The sequence below is a fragment of the Helianthus annuus genome, chromosome 3, assembly GCF_002127325.2.
Source record: "Helianthus annuus cultivar XRQ/B chromosome 3, HanXRQr2.0-SUNRISE, whole genome shotgun sequence".
Classification (NCBI taxonomy): domain Eukaryota; kingdom Viridiplantae; phylum Streptophyta; class Magnoliopsida; order Asterales; family Asteraceae; genus Helianthus; species Helianthus annuus.
The window spans coordinates 66,636,462-66,646,815 of NC_035435.2; positions in this window are offsets into that span (position 1 = coordinate 66,636,462).

Consider the following 10,354-nt stretch of genomic DNA (forward strand, 5'->3'; position numbering starts at 1 on the left):
CAGCAACAATGATTACTATCGGAAAGCAATTTATCATCAAGTTGCTCAACAACCGTATCAACAACAAGAACCACAAACTGCACATGCTAAAAAGGCAATAGAAGAGTCATCTTCAAAGAGAGCTTGTATGGTGAATCAAGATGATAAAAGATCATCAAAAGGATTCAATTGGGACAAATATATTTCAGCTGATAGTAAAGCATGTCTGATATATCAAGATGATGAAAGATTACCAGAAGGTTTTAGTTGGGAAAATTTTAGCTGGGATAATTATTGTCCAGATAAAGAGATCTTAAAAGCCAAAGCTTTTGTTGCTAAAATTGAAAATGATGAAGATGATTATTGGGCAGAAAGTATGAAAAAGCATTTAAAGTATCTAGCCGAGAGAGATGCTGAAAATGCTCGGATAGCTAAGGAAAAGAAGGCTAAACTACAAGAGGAAAGTGATGATGATTATTATGCATAAAAAATGAGAGAGCATTTAAAATTTCTGGCTGAGAGAGATGCAGAAAGAAAGAAAGGTAAAAGTGATGATGAAGAAGTCCGAGTGATAAAAGTCAAAGAAGTTCCAGCTTTCGAAATCAAAAAGGAAGCAGTTGCAGAACAAGTGTCTGAAATTTGTGAAAATTGTGAAACTGTGAGAAAGCAAAACAGCGAGTTGATTCATAATATGAACAGATTGAAGGAATCTTATGATGTACTGAACAAAGCTATGAATCAATACAACGAATCAAGCAGTGAACAAGCAATTGCTATGAAGACACTTCAAGGAGCGTTCATGTCAAAGCAGTCTGGCATCAATCATTACATTGAGAAATGTGCTGAACTTGAGAAAAAATTGGAAATTCAAAGAATAGAAACTAAAAGAGTTGAAAGATTATTAAGAAGTTACTCATGTGCTTCTTATGTGATTGACAGGATTTACCCTACAGTTGAAGGCATGAAGGCATTTGAAGAGAAGTCATTTGAAGAAAAGACTTCTGAAACAAAACAAGAAACCAAAGAGAAAAATTCTGGTAAGAAACAAAGTGTCAGTTACAACAAGTGTCCACCCCCGATTGAAAATGGATATTCTCCACGAAACCCAAATTCAGAAAGAGTCGAAAAGGCAACCAACTTAGTGTGGGAATCTGAATCTTCAGAAAATTTGCCAGATAACATTGATGTTACTTTTACTGCATCTGACACTGATCAACAATCTCAATTGATGAAGAAAGTAGTGGATCATGTGTTAGATAAAGATGAAACGGAGGAGTCTAAGTCAGAGTCAAAGTCTGAGTCCAGGACTCCAAGTCCAACAGTCAAAAAGGGCAAATTGGTTTACAATAAAGAATTTATGTTATCAAAATCTAATTTAAATGATGAAATGTTCAAAGTTGCATATACTTTGAATGATTACGACAAATTATATTCTGATGAAGAATTTCCAATAAGAGGTGTTAAAACTGATATGATCAAAAAGGTTTTCAAACTAACAGAAATAAATATTTCTAAAATAAAAGATGTAAATCTTACTAAAAAACCTGAAAAATACACCTCAAGAGTTCAACAAAGATTAAACAAGAAAAAGGGTTACAGTTCTGGTTCAGGTTATCGAAAGAAACCAAACCATAACGGTAATTTCAAAAAGAAAGGATTAGGTTTTATACCACCAGAAAATCGTAAAAATGAGAAAACTTATAAACAAAAAATTGTTTTTGTTTCAGGGTCAAGCTCGAAAGAAGAGGAGAAAAGCTCATTCTGGAAGCAGACAAACAAAGAATTCCTTGCGAAGAAGCAGGAAGAAATAAAGAATGGAGCTTTTCAGAAGAAAGAGACGAGAACCTGTTTTCAATGCAAAACAATTGGTCATATTGCCAGAATCTGTCCAAAGGCAATTCAATCCAAACAGGGAATGCCTCTTAAACTGAAAGGAAAAATGGTTGAAAATGAACAACCAACCAAACCTTTTATAATTTTCAAAAACTTGAAATTTGAGGTTGGAGAATGTTCAAAAGGTTTTTACAAGAGAAGAGTAAATCTTGACAACCAAAAGTGGGTTGTTAAGAAATCAGATGATAGTTTAAGCGATGATTCTGATTCGTCAAAATCAGAGGAGCTATTTTCTGGCGATGAATTTGACTCATCAAAGTCAAAGGAGCCACATGTTGAGAAGAAAGATGAAAAATCAGTTCCTCCAATGGATGATGAAAATTTTCCACCATTAAGGGCTGAAAATTTTAAACAAAAAATTGGCAAAGTTGAGATTTCAAATCAATTTTTTTTCTGAAAAGAAAGAATTTGATGTTGAAAAAGCCTTTAACCCCAAAGTGAAACATATTTTTGGAAAAATGATTGACGGAAAGGTCAAAGGGGTAAAGGAGTTTTATGAAAAGAAAACAAAGAAACCAGAAAGAGATGGGTCATCCCAGGTTGGTAACTGGGATAGAACCTATCATGACTGAAATTCTGGACTTGCCGGAACTCCCAGGTTGGTAATTGGGGAGTAGGAATCGGCATCTTTCTTGAGAAATTCACATCTGTGAATTTCGACTAACAAGTGGTAGTTTTCTTTAAATTGTTATATCTCATCTTTCAAGTGGTGTGGTTGGTAAGTGAACCTACAAGTGGTTGAAAAAGAAGTTTTCATTTACAAGTGATTAATCAAGGTCATTAAGTTGAACTTGATTTAACTGTTATACATAATGGTTGATTAAACAATGTGATGAGTTTATCCCCATTCCCTACAAGTGGTAAAATCAACAAAATTTATTTTCCGGAAACACCATTATGATTAAAACAAACTTAAGTGTTTTGAAATCATAAGGGGAAAATAGTTTGTTGTAAGGGGGAGTTCTGATTATTTACGCCAAGTGAATGGAGAATTGAAGCAATTCACAACAGTTGTCACTTTATTTGTATAGTTTTTTTTTTTCAAATTTCCTTTTAATGATTTTGCATTTTAAGGGGAGTAATAATTTTAGAAAATCCAAAAACATTAGAAAATTTGAAAAGGTCAAAAACATGAGAAATTCGAAAAAAGTCAAAAACATGAGAAAATGAAAAACGAGTTTTGTTGTGAAAAAGAGGAAATGATAGTACATCAGTAGATTATTACAACACGCTAAAGATTTGGAAAGTTCAAAATGTGATAAACGATCTCACTGATGATATGCCAGTAGGTTTTTACACGCTTAGTAGATTGTGTTTGAGATATAAACCTGAAAATCAAACTTGCTTATTTCGTGGGGAACATCTCTTGGATATAGGTAACCCCTAAAATCTTGTTTGAAGGACTTTCTATTTCTAACACACTAGGTCTTTGTGCGTGATGATATCTGGGGTATTATACTTGGACTTTTGATTTTGCGGAAGCAATAGCCTAGTCCTCGTATAATACTTTGCATTGCTTTAATCATAAAGCCCACCCTGTAGGATCGGTTTTTATGCCGTACGATTGCGTAATGAACGTTCGACGTGCGGAATCCGTGAACGTGCGTGACCGAACACACAAGAACGTACTGGAACCGTGATTCTATTCAAGAAGATGACGTGTACAATGCAAGAATCATGTGGAGAGAAGTTTCTCTCTCTAGACTTTCTCTCTCTAAGCTCTAAGCTCCTAGATCACAAAATGAGCAAAAGTCTTACAACTTATGTCATAACTCTCCTATTTATAGCCCTTGGAATTAATGAGACTTCTCATTAATTACCAAAATGCCACCTTGCTAATTCTATCTAATTGTTACAATATAAGCTTGATTTCTTCGGTTTCTCGCTACGGCTCGAATTGACGAAGGCGATAGACATTAATGCACTAACAATCTCCCCCCTGGATATTGCCGCAGTCAATCTCGTAGCGTCTTGTCTTTCTCTTTTTCGAACAGAATCCTCGTGGATCTGTTTTCAGCTTCAGTTGCTCCCCTCCTTGGTAGTCTCTTTCTTCAGGCTCCCCCTTTCGTCAAGCTTCCGTGCTTTTGGGATCGACACCTGGCTTTCTGTAGCAGCAGAATCAGAAACCTACACATCTCAACCTCTCGTAAGATAAAATAATTCTCTAAAAGAATTCACTCAAAATTCTCAAACATATAACACACAATATTGTGATTCAAATTAATGAATCATCTAAACATTTGAGGATTATCTTCCAACTTCTTATCATCTTAACTAAACCAATTGTTCATCTTGTTTAGCCTTTGAGACTTTGAATATCAGCTTTTCAACATCAGTTGTCGAAAATCCTTTTGGATTTTTTCAATAATATGAAACATAAGTGCAAAAACAAAATTTAAATGCAGAAATAAAATATATACAAACACAATTTTTGTGAGTTTGTGTAAGATTATCATATCAGTTTTTGAGACAAATCACCAGCACCGTTAAGCTTTAAACATATTAAGTTCTAAACGATTCACATAGATTGACGATATAGTTGTCCTCTTAAGCTCAATCTAAAAACTTTCAAAATGCTTACCGATACGTTAAGGTATATTAATTTTGCACTAAATTCTTATGGACCCCACGATCTCAGCATATCCCCTCATCATGCAATACACTAACTCAAGTAATGCCTTTAAACTTTCATCAACTGTGATATGTGCGAAAACAAAACAGAATGTTTAAACATTAACAATCAGGTCGATACTTCCGTATACACAGAGAAAGTCCAATGTTTAAACAAAATAAGAAAATAAAACAAGTTTAAGTTGTTTAGGCTTTAACCACCAGGTCGATACTCCCGTATACGCAGAGGTGATCCAAAGCTTAAACGAAACACCAAAGAAAATAAAGCAGAACGTTTAGGCAATAACATCCAGGTCGATACTCACGTATACGCAGAGGATGTCCAATGCTTAAACAAAATAAAGAAATCAAACAAGTTTAAATCTTTGCAAAATGAAATACACAATCACAACGATTTTTCAGCAAAGTAGTGAAAGTTCACAAACTTAACCAGTTTTATGTCTTTCGACAATCAGCGATTACTGAGTAGGAACACAATCAAGAAGGACAAAACTAAGTACTATGCTTTCAACCATGTTTCCCACTAGAACTAGGCTTTTTCATTTATGTTTGTATCGTTATCGCAAATCTACTAGTCTAGCTGAGCCTATCGTCACATCTTTAGTGAGATCGTTTATCACATATGACATTTCATATCTTTAGCGTACTGTGATAGTCTAACTGATGTACTATCATTTCCTCTTGTCTCAACAAAAAAAAAACTCATTTTTGATTTTTCAGTGTTTTTGGGATTTTCAAATTTTCTATTTTTTTTTAAAATTTTTCTCCCCCTAAAATCAAAATATGTTTCAATTTTGATTTTCTGGGAAAATTTGAAAACAAACTGTACAAGAAACGTGACAAACTGATATCAAATCGCTTCAATTCGCCATTCACTTGGCGTAAACAATCAGAACTCCCCCTAACAACAAACTATTTTCCCATTATGATTTCAAAACACTTAAGTTTGTTTTAATCAAAATGGTTTTTCCGGAAAATTAGTTTGTTTACCAAATATTTGTAGGTTCAGGGTCACTTCATCAATTTGTTTTCTTCATTCATTTTATCGAAAGTTAAATCAAGTACAATTTAATGTCCTTGATAAAACATTTCTCAAGAAAGATGCCGATTCATGTTCCACGCTTACCAACCTGGGAACTCCGGCAAGTCAGGTTATCTATTTAAACAGATTCACCCAAGCCTGACGGTCCTTGGGTGATTTCGAATTCTTGTTCAACAATGGTGGAAAGTTTGCATCATCCATTGTTAAACAAGAATTCTCGACTTTTACCTCAACACATGGCTCTTCTGGCTTTACCACACCAGATTCATTGCCTGAATGTGGCTTGTCTGACTTTGATGAGTCAGATTCATCGCCGACATGTGGCTCCTTTGTTTTCACAAAAACAGATTCATCGCCAAGAAGTGAAAATTTCACTTTCTTTGTTTTGTTAATCTTTTGATTAACAACTTTGTCTTTCTTCAAAATTCCTTTCTCTTCTGTCCTCAGATTTGTATCTGATGAATTCGTTTTGCAAGATTTATCATTCTTTGAAAAGCAAGATGATTTATCAGAACTGCTGTTTGGTTTTCCTGATGTACTCAAGGACAAAAATCCTTTCGAGATACTCTCGTGCTTTCTTCCTCTTCTTCCTCAGTCTGTCTTTCTGCCCTTGTGAAAGCTTCACTTTCTGTTTTTGAACTTTCTGTTCTTTGGGCTTTACTTCGACTTTGACTGATTTCTTTGCCATTTTCTGAGATTCAACCCTCGATCTTTCATTTGGTCTCATTGGGCAATCTCTGGCAATGTGACCTTTGATTTGGCATTCATAACATCTTCTTGTCTCAAATCTTTGTCTCTGGCAGTTAACAGCAATGTGTCCTTGAAAACCACAGTTGTAACACACCCTGTTATCGTACCAATCTCCTCCATCAATCCAAACACTCAAATCATAGCACTGATTTGATTTGTAGTACTCATGACTTCTCCTATAAGCTTGATTTGACGCTTGAGCACTGTGGTCAAACCTGCACCACTCATTACTAATTTTTTGTGAGTTTTGATTTTTCAATTTTTGTGGTTTTTTATCACGATTGGATGATTGAACTGATGAGCTTTTATTTTCATTTTGAAAAATTTTCAAATTTTTAATTTTTTGTTTCTGTTCTACAATCTTCTTAACAGGTTTTTGCTTTGAGCATTCACCTATTTCAGTAGATTGCAAAACAATATTTTTTAATTTTTCTTTTAATTCTAAAAATATTTTTCTTTTCTCATTTTTTTTTTCATTTTCATCATCAGTTTTATCATCACAATCCTCAATTTTGACTTTGTCAAAATTTGTGACATTGTCACTTATTGGAACAGCATTGATCGGTTCTAGACACACATATGGTGCAGAAGTCACAAAACCTTTCAACTTATTTTCTAACTCAACAATTTTATTCCGATCACTTTTAGCTTCTTTTTCAAGCTGAATGATTTTAGCAAGATAAGAATTTATTGCAATTTGTTTTTCAAGATTATTTTTACCAAAAATATCTTTCTCATCTTCTAAAATCTTTATTTGATTTTGAAATTCTTTTTCCAATTTTAATTTTTCATTTTCAAAAATTTTGATTTTATCTTCAAAGATTTTTGCACTTTCTTTTAATTTCTTGTTTTCCAATGTTAAACTGTTCAAATCACTTAACAGTTTAACATTTTCGGACTTTAGCTTCTCACAAGTTTCTTTCAAACCCAATATCTGTTTATCATCAACTTTCATCTCAATCTGTTCCTTTTCCCTTTGGTCATCATTTTGGCTTTTCTTATTTTCAAGATTGATCACCATTTGTTCTTCAATCTTTTCAATGAGTTCACAAACCGTTAGCTGAGAAAATTCTCCGGATTTCTTCAAATTCAAGATATATTTTCCCCATTATTCTTGAGGTAAAGCACTGACAAATTTCTCAACCCATTCTTCTGGTTTTTTGGTTATACCAATTTTCGTCATTGAACGAACCAGATGGCTATACCTCTCAATGATATTCTTTGTAGACTCTCCCTTGATACCTGTAAAATTATCAAATTTGTTCATTGCAATATAAATCTCAGAACCCATGCTTTGGTAATGAAAAGATTCACAACAACAGATTTTCAAACACTACACAAATTCGTACAATCTAAAACCAATTCAATCACTTTGTCAAATTACTGAATCAGATGAATATCCGATCTAGTGACAAAAACCAAGCAACCACTGTCACACCCCGACCACGTAAAACATCAAATCGTGGCGGAAACATCGGGGAGTGTTGTAACAGAATTATTGTTCCACAACCAAGGTAATTAAAATAATATTTTATTCATCACCCAAGGGTGGAATACATCGTTCAAAACAAGAACCAACATGTACATTGTCTTAAAACCACTGAAATAAAGAGTACATAACGTAATTAAACTAAGTCTAGCTCTGTTTTATGTCACTAAGGCCCGAGTCCACCCTAGCGTGTCACGATCGTCCTATGCATTAGCTCCTGAAAACACATGTGAAAATAGGTACGTCAGCATAAAAATGCCTGTGAGTAACATAGGTTTTGTGAAAATAGGATTTATGACTTAGGTTTAAGAAAAGTGTTTAATGAAAGTTAGTCATGAACCTTGTAAGTTGTTTTGTTTTGTAAATCCATTGAAAAGCGATAAAATCAGATGATATGTATAAGTAAAGAATAATGTATGGTTAAAGAATAACCAAGTAGAAATAAGTTGTATAAAATAATTTGTTTTGTAAAATAAAGTCTTGTGAAAAAGATATTATTTGTGTAAAGTGTATAAGTCCAAAATTGAATGATTTAAATAACGGTATGTCATGTAATACATTACAAGCACTTATATATAGGAAGTACCAGCGGCGTATCCACCATGCTTGTAGCATACTACACACATATCGTTACTTAAGTCACTTAAACAAACCACCAAAGTATATAGTTCATGTTCAAACCAATCATCAAATGTTCTTGTCTAAACCATTGTTAATGTTTAAAACCCAAAATGTAGTCATGTAGTTAAGTATGTGTAAACAAAAGTTATGTATGGTAAGTAACTATGACAACTGTGCTCTTTAGTCGATGAACAATGCGAAACAATGTTATTTATCAATAATACAATGTGCTTTGGTATTATTTTATGTGTTTTATGTGTTTAGTGGTTTTACGATTCGATTCGATTCCGATTTCAAGCTTTAAATCGCTTTCTAGAAGGTTATACGCAAACTGGTGCGTAAACGTAATCAGTTAAATGCGACAAACACTCCGGGATAGTGAAACAGGCTTAACACACCTTAAATAACCTTCACATAACTTAGAAATAAGTTTTGGATGGTTTGGTGTGTCGAAAACAAGTTTGTTCGATCGCAGGGACTATTTGTGTCAAACTGCGAAACTATACCGATTCGTATGATGTCGAATAGTCCAGAACTTGATCATAAGCTAAACATACCATAAATAACCTAAACATAGCTTAGAAATAAGCTTTGAGGGGTTCGGTGTGCGAAAACATGCTTATTTGATCATACAGGGACTAAAAGTGTCAAAAATGACGTAAGTTTGCATTTTCGCGCATATCTTACGTTCTGTTCACATCTGGACATCCAAAATTTTTGTACACACTAAAATATTTTTATTTTAGTGATCGGCATGCAAAAATTCCATTCGTCGTTCAATTTGGATCGTTTTCGCGCCCGTTACGATTTCCGTCGTAATTAGCCGAACAACGCAACCATACGGCCAAACGAACCAACATCCGGCATATTTTTGAGCATGTTTCATGTTCCCCATACTTTAACTTCGTTATGGAGCTTAAAAATGGGCTTGACGGGTGTTAGAAGTGCCAAAACACGTCGAAACAAGCTCAGGGGCCAAAACTGTCAATTGCTGAAACTTGCTGATCAGATGCAGGGTCCTTACGGACCGTAAGGGACCCTTTGCGGTCCGTAAAGCAGGCCCAGCGACCAGAAACTTGAAATTGGCTGCTGTTTGATTCTTTAGGGGCTGTTATGGTAACTTCTTTGTGTGATGGGCAAGTTTGTGTGATCACCAAGGCTCCCAATCAGCTCCTAACACTTGTATGGCTAGATTTCATTGCTTAATGGCTAATCAAAACACTTGGAATGATCTTGTGTTCTTCCTACAACTATAAATAGCCAAGCCAACTTCCATTTCATTTGCTCATTCCTTCTTCTCTTCTTCTTCATCTGATTTGGAGAGCTCCCCATAGTGTTTGGAGCTTTCTAATCTTCTTGGGAACTTGGTTTTCTTGTAGAAAAGATAGCAAGGACCCATTGTAAGTATTCTTTCATTCTTTTTATTTCTTTTCTAGTTTGGAAGTCAAATTTAGATTGACTTTCAGATTTGACCACGAGATGGTCAACAAGAAGTTCGTTTGAACTTCGCAACGTGAGCGTAATCACGTTGGTTATAGTCCTTAGTGACTATACCAATTGATTACCACGTTGACTAGGTGTAGTGACGAGTCTAAGTTTCGGTCAAAATGCGTTTTAGCACGCATTTTGCAACGGGACTATTATTAGGTATCAAAACACTTTGTTTTGATACCAAATCAGTAGGTTAAACATGCTTTGACATGTTTCACTCGTCACCAATAGTTAGTGCTTGTTTAGAGTCGTAAGTCGAGCGGTCTAAACCACCGCTTAGACTTTCGAACTCGACCCGTTTGGTCGATCTTTAGGATCCGACCAAGCATGGTTAGTGACCATAGTTGCATAGGGAATAACCTTTCGAGGTTATACCTTATGGTCACCGAGTTTAAGTAGTTGTATGATAGGTAGATTATATGCCTTAGGTAAATTACCAAAATGCCCTTTTCATGCAT